We start from the raw sequence: 21530 nt of genomic DNA on the forward strand, positions 1-21530 counted from the left end.
GTTCTGCTAGGCGCACCTGGGAAGGTGCTGGCAAAGGGCATTCCAGGGTCAGGAGGAAAGCACAGGGCACCGTAGAGATGTCAGCGGGAAGAATCCCCCCGAATCCTGGCAAATGGGGACAAGGTGAGTGCTCGCAGCCACAGCCTGAGTCTCTGATGTGTGCGGAGCACGGGGGCCAGCGGCCGTGGTCCAGGCCCGTCCTGAGGGGCGGGAGCGCGGCTGGGAGTCAGACAAGACAGGACGGTGTGTGGGAATGACCCTTACGACTGTGAACACTGGGAAATGAGGAGCCTTAGTATTTTGAGACTGCTCGCTAAGTGCTTTGTTTCCTCAGGGTGTAGTGTCACCGGGACAAGCAGCGAGCTGAGGTAGCTGCTAGAGCAATGAGAGGCCATGCCCAAGATTCTCGTCCTCCTCCCAGGGCGGGGGAGGCTTTGGGGGGAGTGAAGTGAGTGGGTTTGCATGTTAGAAGGTGTGTGGCTGCCGTGTGGGGAACAGGTTATAGAGAGGCTGAGGGGGGACGCCCTGCAGTCCCCATGGAGATGGGCCTTTCCCTTCCCTGTGACGCCCAGGCTTGGTGAGGAGGGCAGGACGAGCTGGGGCCCAGGCCCCCCCACCATGCTGGGCTCCACTGAGCAGCAGAGTGGGCAGTGCTCAGGCCGCTCGTGGATGGATGGCTTGTCTGGAGGCAGTGCACTTTTCTGCAAGGCCTGGATGGTGATATTTTAGGTTTTGGGCGCCAAGAGGCAAAATCAAGGATCATGCCACAATTTTTTCTTGACTAAAGTAGAAATATTCGGGGCAGCTGGATGGCTCAGTTGGTTAGAACACAAGCTCTCAACAACAAGGTTGCTGGTTCAAGTCCCGCATGGGAAGGTGGGCTGTGCCCCCTGCAACTGAAGATTGAAAACGGCAACTGGACCTGGAGCTGAGCTGCGCCCTCCACAACTGGACTGAAGGACAACGACTTGGAGCTGATGGGCCCTGGAGAAACACACTGTTCCCCAATAAAAAAAAAATTAAAAAAGAAAGTAGAAATATTAATAATTGACTGCTGTTTTTCTTGGTAATACAAATTTCATTAGACAACTGGAATTTTGGGAGGGCTAGCATTTTGCTTAATTGGGGTTCAGTGTTTGTGTTCCCTGCCGTGAATGTCTCCTGGAAACATTCATCTGTTAATGCTGGTGTTTGATAGTTTTCTATATTTCATCTTTGAAACTGTCTTCACACTGATTGACGGGTGTCACCAGAGTCCGGGATCAATCCAGGAGCATGTGACCTGTTTTTATTGAGGTGCAATTCACATACCATGACATTGACATCTTCAAAGCATACAGTTTAGTATTGTTTCCCATATCTACAGACTTGTGTGGCCATCACCACAACCTAAATCCAGAACATTTCAGTCCCCACCATCCCCCAGAAGAAACCCACACCCTTTAGTGGTCACTCCCTATTCTCCTCCTCCCGCTGCCCCCAGCCAGCGCGGGTCTCCTTTCCTTTCTGTCTCTGGATTTTCCTGTACTGGGCACTTCATGTAAGTGGGGTTACACAGTCAGAGGCCTCTGTCACTGTCTGTCGTTGGGCACCCTGTCTTCAAGGTATATCCCTGTAGCCACTTGGGTCAGTCCCTGGGCCCTTTTCATGGTCGAATAACACTTCGCTGTGTGGACACAGCACACTACGCCCGTGCTGTCAGTGCACGGACCCTAGGGTGCGTGCCCCCTTCTGTCTGCTAGAGTCAGGCTGCCGGGAATGCTCGCCTGTGGGCTCCGGGTGTACCCCTGCTGGGCGCTCTCGGGCGCACGCCTCGCCATGGGGTAGCTGGGCCCTGTTTCACATTCTCAACAGCGGCCTGGGGAGGTGCCAGCCTCTCATGTCCTTGCCAGCGTGCATTAGTGCCCGTCTTTCTGCCACAGCTGACCTAGTGTGCATGGTGTCCCATGGTTTCCTCGTGTGTTTCCACGCTGATTAGTGATATTGGCCATCTTACGAGCTTGCGGGCCACTCATAGCATCTTTGTAGGAACGTCTGTCAAATCCTCTGCCCATTTTAAATTTGGTTGTCTTTGTTATTGATTATAGAGCTCTTTGTACGCAGGCAGAACTTGGCTTACTGCACTTCACTTTATTGTGCTCCCCAGGTGTTGGGTTTTTGCAAACTGAAGGCAAGACCCCCACCAGCACAAAGATGGCGACTCGCTTTATTGCGACCTCGCTTTGTTGTGGGGTCTGGACCAGACCCGCAGTGTCTGCGAGGTCTGCTGTGTCCTGGATTCAGGCCTCTTATTGGGTGTATAGTTTGCAGGTATTTTTTCCCATTGTGTGAGTTGTCTTTTCATTTTTTCATTTTTCTTTGCTGTTCTTTGAAGCATAAAAGTTTTGATGAAGTCCTATTTTTCTGTTTTTTTCCTTTGGTTGCTTGTTGTTTTGGTGTTATATTTCATTGCCTAACCCAAGTCACAAAGCTTATGTTTCCTTCTAAGGGTTTTGTAACATTTAGGTTTTTACTTATTTTGAGTTCATTTTTGTATATAACATGAGGTGAGAATACGAGATGTGATCAAAAAACTAGGGTGATTGTTTAAATTAAAAAAAACTTATTCCAGTAAAAGATACATTGCCATTAATCCATTACCCTCACAATACTCCTCCTTCCTTCGTGAGTGTCGAGTTGCGCTGTCGTGGTTGCCTCACATCCTGGATCATTTTGACTTTGGGGAAGAGCCAGAAGTCTCACAGAGCCAGACCTGGTGAATAAGGTGGATGAGGACACACCGTAATGTTGTTATTTGACAGAAATTTCCGTACCAGAAGCGATGTGTGACATGGAGCATTGTCATGACGGAGGACAAATTACGGCACACTGTAAAAACACCCCTTCTGTCAACCGTAGCTCACACCCGACCGACTGCATTGAACAAGTTGAAACTTGTCACACACTGTTACTAAGGTTTGACGTGCTGCTTCCCGTATTGAAGATCCCTGCCTTTCTGTTGGATGGCGCTCAGCAGCAGTGTTCCCTGTATTTTGTGATTGCAACAGAAGGCTCCTTATCGCACATCGCTTCTGGTACAGCAATTTATGTCAAATAAAAACATTACGGTGTGTCCTCATCCATCTTATTCACTGGGTCTGGCTCTGTGTGACTCTGGCTCTTCCCCAAAGTCAAAATGATTCAGGACACTGAGGCAGCCACGACAGCGCAACTAAAGACACTCAGGAAAGAGGACTTCCAGGACTGCCTCAGAAAGGGGCAGGAACGACGGGATAAGTGTGTGTGAAGTGAGGGGGATTAATGGCAGTGTGTCTTTTACTGTAATAAATTAAAAAAAAAATTTAATTTAAACATTCACCATATTGTTTGATCACACCTCGTACAACTTCATTCTTTGGCATGTGGCTATCCTGTTGGCCCAACATCATTTATTGAAAAGACTGGTCTTTTCCTACTGAGTTGTTTTGGCCTCCTTGTGGAAAATCACTTGACCTTAAATGTGTTTATTTCTGATTCTCAAATCCATTGATCTACATATGTCTGTCCTTGTGCCAGTACCACTTTTCTTGATTATTGTCACCATGTGATAAGTATAAAAAGAAAAATGGGGAATGCGAGTCCTCCAACTTTGTTCTTCTTTTTAAAGATTGTTTAGGCTCATCCAGGTGCCTTGCGTTTCCTTATGAATTTCAGGATCAGGTTGTTAACATCTGTGCAAAGCCTTCTGGGGCTCTGATGGGTTGTGTCTAATCTGTAGACCAGTTTGAGGTGTTGCCATCTTAATAGCAAGTCTTCCAATCTGGATACAGGATGTGTTTATTTAAGTCTTTAATTTCTTTTAACCATGTTTTCATGTACAAATCTTGCACTTATTTTGTTAAATACGTCTCTGAGTATTTTTCATGCTTTTGTAATGGAATTTTTTTTCTTCACTTCATTCATAGATGGTTCACTGCTAGTATGTATTAGGTTGGTGTAAAAGTAATTGCGGTTTCAAAGGTTGAAAATAATTGCTCCCAAACCAATTCCTTTTGCCCCCACCTGAGGGAAATGCAGTTGGGTTTTGCATATTGGTCATGGGCCCTGTAGCTGGAGTTGCTGTTAGCTCTAACAATTACTGTGTGGGTTCCTTTGGCTTTTCTACGTGCTAGTCATGGCCTCTGGGAGTAGAGCTAGTTTTACTTCTTCCTTTCGAATCTGGGTGTCTTTCATTTCTCTTCCCTCACTAATTGCTCTGACTAGAACCTGCAGTAAAATGTTGACTAGAAGTGTAAGTGTAAAATTGGCCATTGGTCTCATTCCTGTTTTGGGGGAAAGCTGTCATTCTCTCACCGTTTGGGGTGATGTCAGCCTTGGGTTTTCATAGATGCTGTGTATCAGGCTGAGGAAGTGTCCTTCTGTTCCTACTTGGTTGAATGTTTTTATCAGAAAGGGGCATTGGATTTTGTTAAATTCTTTTCCTGTATTTGTTGAGACGACTGTTTGGTTGTATGGCTTTGTTTTCATCACTATGGTGTATTACATTGGTTTTCATATGTTGAATCCACTTTGCGTTTTCCAATTTGTCATGGTATCTAATCCTTTTTACATCTTGCTGCATTTGCTGAGGATTTTTGTATCTGTATTCATAAGAGGTATTATATTGGCCTGTAGTTTTTTTTCTGATGTCTCTGCAGTTGGTGTCAGGGTGATAAGGGCCTCAGAATGAGTTGGGAAGTGTCTCCTATTTTACGGAAGTGTTTGGGAAGGATTGGTGTTTGTCCTTTGCTTATTTTGGATTTAAGAAAGTTTTGTTTTTCAAAGTGTACAGTTGGTGGGACCTGTTCATGCCCCCCACCATCTGCTCATGTCCCCCACCTGTGGTGTTCCTCGTGTAAATTACTTGAGCTCTGAGCTTTGAAACTAGTTTAATGAGTCCGGAGCTGTGGATCTTGGTCTCGAGACAACAGCTGGGGTTCTGAGCTTAGAGTCGGGAACTTCCTCACAGAGATTGTCATACGTCGCTTTGTCACACAGGACTGGCTTACAGAGCTTGTCCTAACGTTGCCTTCGGACCACTCGTTCTTTTTGGCCTGGCCTCCAGATTTGTTCGCTGGGTCTTTGTCTGTCTTGGCCGACTTTCCGGCATCTTTCTTCTTCTTGGCCTTGGGTGGCAAAGCGAAGCTCAGAGAGCTGCTGCTACCCCTGCAGCTTCGCTGAGATGTCGGGCAAAACAAGTGGCGTTTGTTCTTTAAATGTTTGGTAGAACTCACCTGGGAAGTCATTTGGTTCTGGGCTTTTCTTTGGCGGGAGCTTTTTGATTAATAATCTTTTTACTTGTTATAGGTGTTCAGGTTTTCTGTTAATTCTGAAGGCATCTTGGGTGTTTTATGTCTTTCTAGGAATCTGTTCATTTCATTCGTGGTATCTGCTTAGTTGGCATACAGTTGCTTACAGTATCTCCTTATAATCCTCCTTATTTTTTAGAGGGTTGGTAGGAATATTCGTCCTTCATTCCTGACATTAGTAATCTGACTGTCTCTTTCTTGGCCAGTTTAGCGAAAGGTTTGTGAGTTATGTTGAAGTTTCAAAGAAGTAACTTGATTTTGTTGCTACTGTTGATTGTTTTTCTGTTCTCTATTTCATTTTTTAATTTTCTTCTGCTTGCTTTCATTTCAGTTAGCTCTTTTTCTGGTTTCTTAAGGTGGAAACTTAAGATGTTGGTTTGAGTTCGTCTTTTCTGATACCGGAGTTTGAAGTGTTTCCATCAAAGCACTTCTTCAGCTGTGTTACGGGTTGAATTGTGTCCCCAGAATTCATGTTGAAGTCCTACCCCACTGCCCCAGAATGGGACCTTGTTTGGAAACAGGGCCAGCAGGTGAGTTCAGGTCTGGCTGTGCTTGCGTAGTGGGGCTCAGCACAGGAGAGGAGAAAGCCGTATGAGCACAGAGCGAAGGGTGCGAAGGCCTGGGGAAGGCCGCTCGCCATGCAACCGGAGGGATGGAGAGGCAGGACAGTGGCATCTGGGGGCATCAGGGGGCTTGGCCAGCTGGCACCTCAGTGTGTACTCCTGGCGTCCAGAACTGCAGGCACTGAGTTTCCAGTTTGACTCTCCCAGTTTATGGTGCTCTGTGATGGCAACCCGAGAAAATGAAAACAAGCTGCCTCCTATGAATTTTGGATGTTGTGTTTTCATATTTTTTCAGTGCAAAATATTTTCTATTTTCCCTTGTGATTTCGTTAACCCATGAGTTATTTAGAAGTGTGTGTTTAATTTCTAAATACTTAGGTATTTCATAGATTTCCCTGTTTCGTTGATTTTTAGTATAATTCCATTATGGTCATAGGACATGCTTTGTTTCGTTTCGGTTTGTTGAAATGTGCCTGTTACGATGGCTCAGCCCATGGTCAGTCTTGAAGAGCTTGGTGAGCACCCGGACAGAGACACGCGGTGCAGTTGTCGGGGGCTGTGCCTGCGGGGCAGGTGCCGTTGGTCTGTGGCGTTGAGTCTTGTCCTTCCTCACGTTCTTCTTTGTTGTTCTATCGGTTACTGACAGTGGGATTTTGAAATCTCCAACTATTGTTGAATTTTCTTTTCAGTGTTTGCTTCATGCATTTTGAGGCTCTGTTGTTACCTTTGTGTATGTTTACAGTTGTTATTTGTACTTGCTTTTACCCTTTATCATGAGGAAATGTCCTTCTCTGTCCCTAGCAGTGTTTCTTGTTTTCAAGTCCGTTGTCTGATAGCAGTATAGCCACGTAGGTTCTCTACTGGCGTCTCTTTGCATGTGTATCTTTCCCCGCTTTTACGTTTAATCTCCCTGCCTTTCAATCTAAGGTTTTTAATTTTTTAGTCCATTCATTCTCAGCTTTTTAATTGGAATATTTGATCCATTTACATCTAATGTAATTATTGAAAGGTAGGATTTATATTGTTAGTTTGCTTTTGTTTTCTATGTCTTTCTGTTCCTCTGTTTCTCCATTACTTTGAGTTACTGACATTTTCTACTGTATTATTTAAATTCCCTTCTGTTTGACTATGCTTTTATTTCTTTGTTTCCCTGAGGATTACTATTTAATAGTCTAATTTATGACAACCTAGTTTGGATTAATACCAGTTTTGTTAAAATAGTATACAAAAAAATTTGCTCGTATATATTTCCATTTCTTTTCACCTTCTGCTGTTGTCTTTGCACACATCCCATCTTTACCCATTGTGTGCCCATCCACACAGATTTACAGTTATTGCTTTGTGCAGTTGTCTTTTAAATCATACAGGGGAAGAAGAGTTACAACTGAAAATGCGTCTGTAGTACCTTTCATACAGTTACCTGTGTGGTGGCCTTTTCTGAGCCTCTTCATTTCTTCAGCTGGATTTGAGTTAGTCTCGTGTTTTTCATTTAGCCTGAATGACTTCCTTAGCACTTCTTCTTGTGGGCTTGGTCTGCCAGCGACAAATTATCTCTTGTTTGTCTTGGAATGTTTAAATTTCTCCTTCATTTATGAAGAAACTTTGGTGTGTATAGAATTATTGGTTGACAGTTCTGTTCTTTCAACACTTTGAGTGTGTCACCTGCTGCCTCTGGCCTCCACGGTCGCCCATGAGAACCAGCTGTCAGTCTGACTGATTTCTCTTGTACTTATGTTGCTTCTCTGTTGCATTCAAGATTCTGTCTTTGGCTTTGAACAGTTTGAGATGGGTCTAGGTAGGGATCTCTTGGGGTTTCTTGAGCTTCTTGGAATTTTATGACTTTGCTGATTATTGCCTTCCTGAAATGTGAGCTGTGAGATCAATGCTTTGTCTGGACTGTGGATGTATGTTGTCTCTTACCCTGGCTGAAGTGTCTTCCGTGATAAACACTGTGTCTGCCGTGTGAGTCAGTGACCGTAACCCGTGGCTGACAGCTCAGCTTTTAGACTTCCACGTCCCCTGTTCTCTTTGTTTTGAATTTATGGCTGTGCACTGGACACAACAACGCGTCCAGTTGGCAGTGTGGCGGGGAGGTTCACTCAGTGCAGACCCCGACAGCACGTGGACACGTGAGCCTGGTGGTATGCGCTGCGTGTGCACACTGGGATGGAATCTCAGCTGGGTTTTGCATGTTTGAAACATGAAGCGCCCTGGCGTTCAGGCTGCGCCTCGCTGAACTCTAGGACATGTGCTCCCACGCTGCCAGACTCTGACTTGGTGGCTCGCTTGCTGCCGCTTCCATCCCAGACTGTTATTCTCTTGTTGTCGCAGTGGCGAGACCGCAGCCTTCTGAAGGTCGGGCTTCCGCGTTTGCTGGTTCCCGCCACGCCGGCAGATGAGCTGCACGTGGGAGCTGACCTGCAGATGTTGTAGAGCCAATGTGAAGGGGGTGGCGCTGAGCTGGCTTGTGGCTGTGTGATGGTGGCCCGGGGACGCCCTCTGAAGCTGACTGGCTGCCATTGACTCATGCATTTGCTCCTTCCTTCGGTCATTTTTGTAGCAGACATTTATGCCTTCTGTGTGCCAGCTTCTGAGAGCCAGATGAAAGTAAACGTGGGGCCTTGTCGTGAATGGAGGTGCCTATGCTCCGGTTCTGGGAAAGACACGGTTACACGACTTGATAATTGCCATTAAAGGAGAGAGAAAGTGTTCCAGAAGCAGCAGGGAGGAGATGCTAAGCCCTGTAGCGGTGAAGGGCGGTTTGCTGCCGTTCCTTCCTGCGGTTGGAGCCGGCTTGCCGCAGACGGAGGCCACAGCTGCTGGAAGTGGGGGAATGGTGGACTTTCGCACTCACGTGTGCCCACTGGGTGGAGAGGCGGCCCCCTACCAGCTGGACACTTGGTGTGTGCACAGCCAGGTGAGCGTGCTGGGAGCGTGATGGCGCCGGGCTCAGATGGTGCTGAGAGACTGTGTTCTTTTCTTTGGCCCTGATGATTGGTCACACGTTGACATGATCGTGTTTTGGGTTTGTATTGGGTTAAGCAGCTTTCGTGAAAGGTAACGACTCCTAGTTCCAGCTTTTAAAGTGCCTGCTGGAAACTGGTGAAATCACACTGTGGCTTGTCGCATATCCTGGAGAGCGGACTGGGCCTCTGGGCTGAGGTCCCGAAACGGTGGGGCCAGCCGGAGGGAGTCGGTCAGGCCCCAGGAAGGGGCCAGGGGGTGAGGGGCCAGTGGAAGGGAGGCTGCACACCTGTCCGTGTGGGCTGGCAGGAGTGAGGGCTCCGGGAAGCTTACTTGGCCGGCGGTGGGGCTCGCACGTGGGGGCACCCTGTGGGGCAGCCATTGGGGGACACGTGGCAGTTCCTGTCTCTATCTGCACTCCTACTCGGTGTGTGATCAGGGCTCTGGCTTCTGGGAGGTGGAGCTTGTGGCCCAGCATTGCCACCAACCTCTGCAGCATAGAGGTGAGTAGGAGCGGTAGGCGTCTTAGTTGCTTCTCAGCTTGAACATTCTTTCTCTCATCCTGGCTTCGAAAACGTACGCTATTTGCATTCACATGCTTCGTACCTTTCTGTAAATTAAACCCGTTTCTCAGACTTCATTCTGCCTCTGCTGTTTCCTGGACCTCCCAGCCTGCCGTTGAGCCCGTTCTGAGCAGGGCATCTCCGACCTAAGGATTGCCAAACCTGTGGGTTTGTCCTCAGACTTCTTCTGACTAGACCTCTCAACAACATTTGGCCTAGTACTGCAAGAGAAGAGTGACTCTTCTTCATTTGGCTTCTAGAACACATTTCTCATCTGGTTTTCGGACCTCGCAGAGCCTTTCTTCTGGCCGGGTTTGCATGACCCCGCTCCTGAGCTGCCCTCCAGGTGCTGGCGTGTCCTGGCCTCCCTGTTCTGTGTGCCCTTACCCTGAGCAGCCCCAGTCTCACCTGGCGTGTCCTGGCCTCCAGGTTTGGGGTGTGTTGACTGCGTGGAGGGCCGTTGGGCGCCTCTTGCCCAGCGTGCGGTCTGAGCCCCCCTCTGACCTGTGGGCCGGCTCCTGTGGCCACTCACCGCAGTGCCAGCACCGGCACCATCTGGGGAAGATGGCGTTGGCCCTGTCTTGAGAGTACACCTTCTGCGTTCATAGCGCTGGCCCTTGTCCCTGCCTCACGATGGACCCGCACTCCACTCAGGCCCACATGTCCCCATAGTGAGTGTCCCGCTGTGCGTGTAGCCTCGCGTGACTTCCAAGCGCTTCCCTGGGGCTCAGAAGGCTGTGCTTGGCCTGTGGCCGTGGGCTGTCTACGTTCTTTCCCGCCACTCACTGCCCAGGCTCACTGCGCCAGGCCCAGGGGCGTCCTGGCTGCTCCCCTGCCTCAGCACCCGGTGCCAGGCCTCCCGCAGCATCTGTGGACTCTCCCCGCCGCCTCCCCTCTGGAGCACCCTCACCCATTGTATGTGCTGTGTGCTGGACAGTGGGAGGGAGTGTCCTTGTCACGTGTGAGCAGGAGCGCTCGGTGCAGGTTTGTCAGCCTAGACGTGAAGGCAGACGCTCGCCGGCGGTTGCGTGTGCTTAGGACGACGGCCATGGCCAGCTTGCCCACAGCTCCTGGCGCAGCCAGTCGGGGCCCGACTGCCCGCTCCTGGGCCCCCACGCAGCGTCAACAGGCTTTACACTGTCCGATACACCTGTCTCACGGCTTTACACTGTCTACACCCGTCTGACGGGTGGGAAATGGCACCTTTGTGGCTCTCAATGCCCTTTCCTAAAAACGAGGGAACAGTGACGTGGGTTTTTATTAACACCCGCATTCATCGCTACTTCGCCTGCCTTTTCTGTGCTTTGAACCTTGGGGGAGAGGGAGCTGAGGCCGGGCGGGGTTGTCAAAGGCGTCCTGGCGTGCAGGCCGCTCTGGACGGCTGTGGATCTGGTGGCCCAGTGTTTTGTACGATTGAACTTCGAGCCTGTGTGTGAGTGTGGTGGGTCTGTTGTTGGCTCTGGGCTGCATGGAATCTGGGTGCTTAAAGGGGCGTCTTGTGTTTGGTTTTCTGACTCGCTGCCCGTGGTCTTGACTTGAGCCCCTTCCAGGGACCCCGTGCAGGCCCAGGTGGACAGGAACATCCAAGGCAGAAGAGCGTTTGTATAGAAAGGCCAGTCTTTACTTGCGTACAACCTTAAAAATTACACATGGTATTTGTGTTTTCATTTTGCGGTTGGCACAAAACCTGACTATCCTAATTTTAAAATATTGCCCCTTATAAAAAGACTTCAAATCTTCATTGTTTTGTGCTAAGGGCTATTGCTTGGGCAGGATTGGAGGGCTGGCACAGCTGTGAAAGGGTCTCTTCCCCAGTGGGGAGGTTTGGGGTAGGGGAGCGGAGGGGTGCAGATGTTTGGGAGGAGCCGGGCACCGAGACCCCAGGGTGAGGTGAGGCCAGTCCCGCCTGCCTCGGGGACATTCTGGGACCTTCCCGTTCCCTTCTCTGTGATCCAGTCACGTGGGCGCTTGGCTCCAGAGGTAAATCTCTAATGTGAACTCCTTAGGACATGGCTGGTCGCATGACACTGTTCCCTTGGACTCGACCTCAGGCTCCTTTCCTAGGTTTTTGTTGGTCAGTAGTTTTTTAACAAAGCTGATCCCAAGAGGCCCCAAGAGGCCCTTACATTTTGGTGGGAGGAGCTGTTACTGATGGTTTTTGTGGAAGGACCTTTTTTAGGGTGAAGACAAATGTACAGATGGTTTCCTTCTGAGAAAGCTCAGAGTATTTTCAAATGTTTGTTTCGGGTGAACCGTGGGCTCGCAGCTCTCGGGAGTGACCCCTGCCCGGAGCCGCCACTGCTGAGAAAGGGCCACTGAGTGCGCCCGGAGGACGCGTTCCCAGCAGTGCACGTAGCTCCTGAGCATGTGGGCAGGCAGGCCGGCGGGCGCGCCGAGCAGAGGGAGGACTGGATGGAGGGCCGTGCCGGAGCGTGGTACTCGGCGTTTTTCTGCCCTTGGTTAGCCTGTGTGGACGCCTGCTGATGGGATCACCTCCTCTCCCACCCCACTTGTGACCCTGCTTTGATGCCTTGCCACCTGCCGTTTGCTTTCTTGGGAGTGGGGTGGGAGGTCCCCCAAAGCTGCGCTATTGAAGACCAGGTGAGGCCTGTTCCATTGGCAGGAAGAAGCTGGCACCTTCACACCGATGAGCAGTGTGTGTTCCGACCTCTCTGCTGACTGTCAAGCTTCCTTGTCTCCCCCTCCCGGACCCCAAGGGAGCCTCAGTTGTGAGGGGAGCAGGCTGGGGAGCTGGCACGTCGAGCAGTTCCCCGTTCTCCATGCAGGCGGCACGAGAAGTCTGTCAGCCCTGGGCAGGACGCTGGCACTGCCCACTGGCCCAGAGCACCCCTGGCAAGACTGTGCCTCCCCCGGGAGCCAGTGCTGGGGCGAGGGTGGGGGTGGTCCATCGGCCTTGGTCCCAGGAAGACTCCATTTTCCTTGGAGTGACCGAAGGGAGGCCGAGAAGAGATGCGGAGACCCAGGCACAGAGCTTCCTGGGTTTGTCAGTGACCCCCTCGGAGAACCGGCCGGTTTGTAGTCAGCCAGTGCTGGGCACGTCTTGGGGAACCTGGTGAGGGGCTATGGGTTCCGTGATGGTAATAGCAGGATTCGAGAAGGAATTGGTGGAACAGAAGGGTGGGGGAGGGTGGGAAACTCCAGCTCCGCCTGCAGAATGAGGAAGAGGGAACAATAGGACTGCCCCTCGGCCCTGGGAGTGGCCGGACTCTTGTGGTTGGGGGTGGTCCTGAGAGGGCCCATTTAACCAGGCGTGCAGGGCGCTTGGAACACCTGGGACGGAAACTTCCTTAGTGTTCTTAGCAGCTCAGCCATAGAGAGTCTTTGTTTTCATCTTTACTGATGAAAAAATGCTTTTAGAGGAGATGGTTCCCCAGGCCTTGTTAAGACGGTGCCTGTTCCTCGGCAGGTTCTGCCCTCCCCTCCTCTCCCCTCCTCTCCCCTCCCCTCGTCTCTCCTCCCTCCTCTTCCTCCTCCCCACCCATCCCCCCTTCTCTGCCCTCTCCCGCCCCTTCCTTCCCTTCGTTTCCCGTCAGATGAGGGGTCCCTCTGTGGGAAGGGTGGACTGAGGGAGACTATTAGCAGGTAGACTGCAGCTCTGAGCTGGGGCAGAGGCTGGGCCAGTGGGGAAGGCAGGGGTGAGACCTTAACCGCGGTAGACACTTGCTTTTCATTATGAGAGCCCTAGAGATGGGGCCTGTTTATTAGTGTTGGGAGATTTCTGTTGTGTGCTCTGAGCAGGATGGGTCACCTGCGGGTCTTGGCATTAAGGGACAGGACGGCACAGCCACAGTGAAAGTTTAAGGGAAGTAAAAGTTTTGGTGAGTTTGTAGAATTAGAAATATATTTGGTCAAGCCTTTTATCTTCTTTTTGAAGACTTAGGGGAGGAAAGGTATGCTGTTACGCTGTTGATCACAGTGGTCTGGCCTTTTTGGCACCTGGCGTCTTATAGGAATGTGTCTTGTGTAGAATTTGATTCATGGGGGTGTTTCACGGAACCCAGAAAAGAGCCAGTCCCAACCATCTCACCTTCAGAATAGACCCCTGGGACCTCGTAGAAGCCCGTGTCCTCTCACAGAGTTCCATTTCACTGACTTGTTTTTTAAAAGGTGAGAGTCCTGTGAAGTAGAGCTCGTGTCTACTTTATAGACTTGAAGAGCACATTGCTTCTCTTCTGCCTTGGAGAGATGGTGGGGCCGGTGGGGATGTAGCCAGACAGGAAGAACGGGGCGCCGACGGTGGGTGCCTGTGAGTGCCAGCTCTCCATTTGTAGGAACGTGACTGGTGGGACTTCTAGGCTCCTTCTGGAAGAGGAAAGTCCTTCCCACCCTCCCTCCTCCCCACCTCTACCCACCCATCCTCCTGCCCTCCCCGCCCCCACATCAAGTACCTGTTGCGGACCAGAATTACAAGACTGGAAACTTGGGTACACCTGTGAACAGAGCACAAAGAATCCAGACCATTTTCCTTGTCCCGGGAAGAAACCTCTTAACCAGCAGCAGTCACGCTGCAGTCCCCCCTCTCCTAAGCCCCAGAGGCCACCACGGACCGGCATCTGAGCTGCATAGTCTACCTTTGCACGCGACTCCACAGAAACAGAGCCGTGAACAGTGGTGTTTGCTGACCAGCTTCTTTCACTCACTGTTTTCAGGTTCACTCGGTTTGGGGGCTCAGAACCTCATTTTTCTGGTTGGACCCTACCTAGCCCACACTGTTTGCTCACGCCTCACTTGATGGACATGGGGATTATTTCCACTCCTTTGATACAATGAACAATGCCAGTATTATTTTTCATGTTAGGAATGTGAGAAAATATTTTTTCCCATTTTGTGGGTTGACTTTTCACTTTCTTGATAGTGTCCTTTGAAGCACAAAGGTTTTTAGTTTTGATCAAAGTCTGGTTTATCTACTCTGTTGTTCCTTATGTGAAAGTGCTTTTTTTTTTTTTTTTTTTAAGACTTTATTGGGGAACAGTGTTTACTTCCAGGACTTTTTCCCAACTCAAGTTGTTGTCCTTTCAATCTTAGTTGTGGCGGGCGCAGCTCAGCTCCAGGTCCAGTTGCCATTGCTAGTTGCAGGGGGCGCAGCCCACCATCCCTTGGGGGAGTTGAACCGGCAACCTTGTGGTTGAGAGCCCACTGGCCCATGTGGGAATCGAACCGGCAGCCTTCGGAGTTGGGAGCATGGACCGGCCGGCCCGTGAAAGTGGTTTTTGATCAAAGACTTAGAAGTGATGACGGCATAGGTTCTGGGGAGAGAAAAAACCAGAGCACAGGCCAGGAGGTGGGTGGGTTCAGGGGTCAGCTGTTGGGGGTGGACTGGGAGAGCCACAGGCCCCCAGCCTTCGCCCAGGCTGAGACTGGATTGAGGGTTTGAGTGTCAGTTTGGCTGCTGTCCTGTGAGAGCCTCCTGAGTGTCCTGGGAGCCAGAGAGGCTGGTTGAGGGCTGTGAAGGGGCAGCAGGGAATGGAGGTGATTGGGCCATGTCCTTCACTTCTCTGTCACACCCTGTGCTGCCGCCCCAGTGCTCACTGCCATAGCACCTTGCTTCCCTCCACTGAGGCGTCAGGGGAGAAGCACCCAAGGTGCTGCATCCATGCCAGCTGCCCGGACATCTCTGTCCCCTGTCCTTCCTTCCCTCCCACTCCCTTCTCCTCCCCTCCCCTTCTCCCCTCCCCTCCCCTCCCCTTCTCTCCCCTCCGCCTTTCTCCCTTCCTCTCTCCTCCAGTCCCCTCCCCTCCTTTCCTCCTCTCCCCTCCCCCCTCCCTGCCCCTCCTGTCCTTACCTCCCCTCCCTTCTCTCTCCCTTCTCCCTCCCCATACACCTTCACCTTTTGCTCCTCAGAACATTTCCATCAACATACGAAATGCTTGACACCCCCCCCCACCCCTGGCCCTGCCACCCCCCATCACTAAAGGCCAGTTTTTTGTCCTACTTCCCATTCCATTTTACTGGTTTCTTGCCCCAGACCCTGCCAAGGTTTGTCTGTGCCTGTCGTAGCTTCCTCCCCTGCTGCCCTTTACATCTGTCAGTCAGAACTTGCACCCCACCAGCGCCAGGGGCCTGGGGAGCGCCCAGTCTGGGTCCCAGTCTGAAGCCTCCTGCGTGCTCACCTCCTCCTCCCACGGGCCCCCCAGCCTGGGCCTCTCCTCCTTCCAGTTCTCCTGAGCTGCCACCTAGCTCCTTCTTCCCCTGCCTACGACTGTCAGCCCTTGACTGTCAGCCCTTCGTTCTTCCTTGCCAGGACTTCTCTGGGAGAGGCCCCTGGACTGCAGCCGGCCCGCTCCTGCTGTGTCCTCAGCCACTGTGGCTCCTGGGGTGCCCTGCTCAGGAGCTGTTGGGGGGCTTCCTGCCCTCGCAGAGGTTAGTCAGTGGACCAGTGGGCTTCCTGCCTGTAGTTGTTATGCTGTTAGTCTTGCATACTTCATAGATAAGCTCAGATGTTTAAATTTTTATTAACTTAGGGAGAAAAAAACGGAAATATGCCAATAGATAGCTTGGATAATCTGAATTGGGGGCTTGACAGTGATTTTTGTTATATTTCGGGGAATATAATACTTTTTTATGATGAGCATGTATTAATTAATTGTACAATAAAAGTGAATAGAAACTTTCATTTTTATTCAATTCAGTTCACATGATTATTGCTCATTACGTTTTAAAAACCGCAGTAAAAGTCTGAAGGGCAGATGACCCTGAGTGTAGCTCCCGCCCCGCATGAGGCTTTGGTGCACTGGCGACCTGTGGGGCCGCCCTGCGTCCTCCTCCGCAGGCCCGGCCCTCCTGTCCCTTGCCCTGGCCCGCAGCAAGCTCCTTAGCACCTGCTGTATCCCGGACAGGCCCTTCCGGGCTGTAAGGCCGGGCCGTCTTCATGCGAACGCCAGGACCTTACTCGTCTTTCCCTCATTCTGTCACGAGTGTAGGGCACGTTTCTGGAGCCTGGCTCTGTGACGGGTGACAACGCGGGCGGTGTGAACATCCAGAAGAGGTGTTTGCAAACAGAAAACAGGGCTGCTCTTGTCCTTTTTTGTTTCGGAAAAGTTACTTTTTATAAAAATATTTTTGTTAAAGAGTAATAATGGCTTTCTTGTTTTTTTAAAGGAAGTAACAAGGATTTTCAGAGTTTCTCAGCGTTACCCATGGGAACAGCTCTGCGGGTGCTGAGGATTTTCCATGGTGGGGCCCCAGCGGGGCTTTGAGAAGCGCAGACTGAGGGCCGTGGCCATGCAGTCAGGAACAGATGGGGGACACATTTCACATTTTTGTGTCACTTTCTTCCAGTTATCTAGCTGCTGTGTCCCTCCATCTTTACCAGGCTTTATCTGTTTGTCCGAATGAGGGTGTGAATGAGATTCAGCTGTACACGTGCGTGTGTTCCCCCGCGACAGAGCAGAGCCGCGGGAGGATTCGCACCCCCGTGCGCGCAGGCGGGGGCTCCGAGCCGCTTCTGCCCGCGGCCGCGCGTGTCCTGCTGACGGCCAGGGGGCGCGGGCGCTCCGGGGAGGCGGGCGGCCCCCACCGCGGCCCCGTGGGAACACACCCTCTTCCAGGGCCGCGAGGGGCGTCCCGAGGAGCAGCCAGCGGGCGTGCACTGCGCACCTGCTGTGTTTGTGCTTCCCTGGGACCCGCACATGGCTGCCCACCTTCCCCCGGGCGGCCGTTGCCCTCTGCTGCTGCTTGTGTGCCCTGTCCCTGCTGGTTCAGGTGGGGCCGGTGCTCACAGTACCTTCTGATCCAAGAAGAGCAGTCGGTGAGCAGGCTGTCCCGCCGGCCTTCCCTCCCACGCTCTGCAGAGGTCCTCACAGCAGACACACGCCCTGGAGCTGCTCCCTAGGTGATGGCAGCTCTGGCCCTGAGCTCGTGCTCCCTCCCTGTGGGCCTCCCACAGGCAGCTGCCCTGTGGCCTCACGGCCTCGTGGGGCCTGTCCACACGGCCAGCTGAGGGACGCTGGGGCGCTGCTCTGCCACGGGCGGGCACAGCCCTGCACTCAGGGCTCCCGGGGATAGCACCCTTCTCACATCAGGCACTTTCAGGCTCTTTCCTCGGGGTGGGAGGTGTGAGGGCAAGTGTCACCTGAGCGGGTGGAGAATGACAGTGACCATGCATCTGGTCACCCCACCTACTGGAAAAGGCAGCCTGTCTGTGTGGTGCCTTGCTGTTGACATAGCCCGCAGGCAGCCCTGGGGATGCTGGCTGGTGACTCCAGAACCCAGGACGCCCCTATCCTGGAATCGAGCCTGGAGTCCCCACTCTGAGGTACAGTTAGAAGAAGTGAGCGGCAGAGAGATGGGGACCTGCGCCCTCAAAGGATGTGGTACAGAGCATGGGGGCTGACAGCAGTGGCTTCGCTCACTAGACAGCAGCAGAGCCGGACGGAAGCTGTCTGTAACCCGTACAAATCCCCGTGTCGCACGCAGCCATGCTTTAGGAGCAAATTCTAGGAGCCCAGAGAAATGGAGCCGGCTTAGAATCTAGACCGCCTCTCTCAGAATTAGGATGGCAGACATGAAAACCCACAGTCGTCCTTGCCAGCCCTTCCTCGGTCCCCACACTGTGGCCCGGTCCCCGCTCACTCTCTTGGCTGGCAGACACCCAGGACCCCGATGCAGCTGCAGGGCCTTCCTTTTGCTCTGTTTCCCCAGTCATGGAGCAGCTCAGAGTGGCTGTGGCACTCACTGAGCCTGGCTGCAGACTTCCTGTGGGCGCCAGCTCGCCCTCGAGGCCAGAGGCTTCTGTGTTGTGTGTCGTCATCCCTTGAAGATGCGTTCTTCAGAGTCACGGAGCATGTGACACATACCAGGTGTTCCGAGAGGGACATGTGCAAGCACCTGGCTATTAGGCTCCCTTGTAACGAGGACAGGGACGTGGGCAGGAGCCATGGGCTGGCAGGGCTTCATGGCAGCGATGGGTCTTCAAGGATGAAAGCCGAAGAGGGACAGACTCAGTGGCCAGACACTCAAGGCCACTTTCGAGGGCTTCTCAGTACCTTGATGCCGTCAGCACGAAGCGTGGTTGACAGGCTGTTTGAGGGCAGGAAAGTTGTTGGGCTAAGTAAGCAGTCTGCACGCTTTTCTGTAAAGGGCCAGGTGTGGAGACCACTTAGGGTCTCTAATGCACATTCTTTTTGTTACTCTACTTAAAAAAATGAAGAAAAACCACTCTTAGCTTGTGGAAGGACCAAAAATGGGCCTGGGCCAGTGGCCATGGTTTTTCGACCCCTGCTCAGACAGACTGTTGAAGTTTCCTCTCGTGCTGTGTTACGAAATGTGAGCTTGAGCTCACGGGCAGTGGGGAGCACTGGGTGTTGTCAGAGGATTACAGCAGTACCCTAGTTCCAGGAACATAATTTTAACTGCAGAATAGACGTTAGACTTTAAAGGGGAGAGACTGGAGTTAGAAACGCGAGTTAGTAGACTGTTCTGTCGCCAGTGACTTTGGGGTGATACGGCGTGAAATAAGGCAGCAGTGGGAAATAAGGCAGCAGTGGGGTTTGGTGGCGTGTAGGAGGCACAGAACCTGCACGAGGAGTGACCTTGACGCGGACTTTTTTTTTTAAGGAAGGCGCAGCTCACAGTGGCCCATGCAGGGATCAAATCGGCAACCTTGCTGCTACCAGCACCAGGCTCCAACCAACCGAGAATGCGTAATTAGTGGTGTGCCTAGGTCAGTTCCATGGTGTTTATAAACGCTGTGAGTCGGTCGTGACCGTATCATACACAACTACTGCCTGTTGCCAAAGTGATTTATAAACGTCTTTATTATCCGGTAGAGAGAACAGCAGACAAAACCAGTGTATTGCATAGTTAGTCCATTAGTATAAAACCCTGTATGGTAAGACGTTTACTGTTGGTGGCAGGATTAGGGTGATTTCCATTTTTTCTTACTTGTGTCGCCTGTCCCCCCCCATTGCTCTGGCCAGAGCCCTAGGGCGTGGCTGCAGTGCTGGGTACAGGTGCTGCAGTAGACTTCCTTGGCTCCGGCCTTACGGGGAAGCCCTGAGTGTTGGTTGTAGATGTTCCTTGTCAGGATGAGAGTTTTTATCGAGTGAATTGTGGGGAAGCCCTGAGTGTTGGTTGTAGATGTTCCTTGTCAGGATGAGAGTTTTTATCGAGTGAATTGTGTCAAATCCTTTTCTGTGTCTATTGAAGTGAGTGTTGTGGGTTTTGTTCTATATTCTCTTACTGTTTACCGCATTAATCGATTTTCACATGTTAAGCCAACCTTGCATTCCTGGTCATGGATGGTTAATTCTTTTTACATGTTGCTGGATTCATTTGCTAATATTTCATGAAGGATTATGCTATCTTTGGCTTGCTTTGTTCTCTGTGTAATACTGCTCTCCTCGAATGCGTTGGGCAGTGCGTCCTCTTCCTACCAACCCATAGTTATTAATGGGGTCGGGTGTGTCTGCTGGCCTGTAGGAGTGCCTGTTTGGTTCTTGGGCCCATTTTGTTGTTGTCTTTTTAAAAAATATTAATTTGCAGTTATTATTTCTTCCTTCTAGAGTTGAGTAACATTAAACCTATTATACATAGCTCTACATGTTGTAGATGTTTTCTGTCTTTTCAAGTTTCCTTATTAATTTATTTAGCCACATAAGTGTTTAAAATATTTTCAGGGTTAAATCTTTAAAAAGTAAACCTGGGCCGGCCCGGTGGCTCGCGTGGGTGGAGCGCCGTGCTCCTAACGCCGAGGTCCCCTTTTTGATTCCCACACGGGCCAGTGAGCTGCGCTCTCTACAGCTAAGATTGTGAACAGCGGCTCTGCCTGGAGCTGGGCTGCGGTGAGCAGCCGGAGGTCTGCGTGAGCTGCCGTGGGCTGCCATGGGCTACCAGGTGCTGCTGTGGGCTACTGTGTGCTGGCTACTGTGTGAGTGGCCGGCAGCTGGTGAGAGCTGCCGTGACCTGCTGTGAGCGGTCAGCCGATGACCGGCAACTGACTACCTCAGCCAGGGGGAGCGCAAGGCTCATAATACCAGCGTGGGCCAGGGAGCTGTGTCCTACACAACTAGACTGAGAAACAACGGCTTGAACCGGAGTGCGGGTGGCGGGGGGGCGGGAGAAGGGGGGAAAAAAAGTAAAGCTTTTCTTTTGTGATTCCTGGTCTTAGTTTTATGCTCAGAACTAGGAATTCCTCACATCAGGGTTATCAGGTATTTTCTCCTAGTGCTTTTATGATTTTTTTTGTTTTGGCTTTGACCATTTCATTCATTGTTCTATATTTATGATAACCTTTTGGCTCCCACGGCTACCCAGTTGTCTCAGTGACCTTTTTATTCGTCATTCTCTCATTCTACTGATTTGAAATACCCCTTCATCCTGTACTATCTTTTTATTTTTACATGGGACTGTTTCCAGTCTCTCTTAAATGTAGTTAGTGAAAAATTTTAGAATTTTCATAGTTGATAGTAGGTTTTCGTTCACAGAATCAGGTCAGGACGGATCAGTATAATTAGCTATCCTACCAGATGTTTTAAAAGTCTTCCGTTGTGGGGATTTTTGTTGCCTATGCTGTTAACAAACTTGGGTGATCAGCGTTTGCATGTACAGACGTACCGGAAGGAATAGCCCATGAAGAAGGTAGAAATCTCACAGCTCACAATCTATGTGAAATGCCAGTGTTTTTAGTTGGTGCCATTTCACCACCATGAGGTTGTCGTGCGTCAGGTTTTCTCAGCGACCGTGGTACAGACAGAAGTAATGTGCTGCTGACCCACAGAGAACCCTCAGCATGAGGGACGTGTGAAATTGTCCAGAAACAGGCCACAATTTTGTGGTTTTTCCGTCTGTGTAAGCAGCACCTCAGGATGCAAGAATCAGATTGGAATCCTGAGAACTATTCCTCTGGAAGCTCCAGGAGGTTGCAGGAATTTTGTGTGTGCATTGCCTGTCCCAGAATTCTTTTGTCCTATAAATACTGGGCTTCCTGAGGGATGTCATGTGACTTAATGTATCAGGGATGTGATGTCAATAGCTTCTCTCTCAGAACGAAAAAAGATCCACTACCCTGATGTTTCCTAAGGTCCCCTCTTGTCCAAGTTACCAGTACAATCTCCGGCACTTTCGCAGCCCCTTTCTTCAGGCCCCTCAGGCCC

The 21530-nt window shown here is 51.1% G+C and overlaps 1 protein-coding gene across 5 annotated transcripts in view; it reads left to right on the top strand.

Moving 5' to 3' along the window:
* Nucleotides 1–21530, top strand: part of EHMT1 (euchromatic histone lysine methyltransferase 1) — a 129284-nt gene that overhangs the window by 16029 nt on the left and 91725 nt on the right. Inside the window, exon 1 of one of the 5 annotated variants that reach the window (XM_081065775.1) lies at nucleotides 8756–8807. The exons of the other annotated variants lie outside the window; for them this stretch is intronic. The gene's annotated coding sequence lies outside the window, so the exon portion shown is untranslated. Of the gene's footprint in view, nucleotides 1–8755; nucleotides 8808–21530 lie in introns of those variants that run through there. 5 annotated transcript variants of the gene reach the window in all.

Source organism: Rhinolophus hipposideros (assembly GCF_964194185.1).
Source record: "Rhinolophus hipposideros genome assembly, chromosome: 11".
Lineage (NCBI taxonomy): Eukaryota > Metazoa > Chordata > Mammalia > Chiroptera > Rhinolophidae > Rhinolophus > Rhinolophus hipposideros.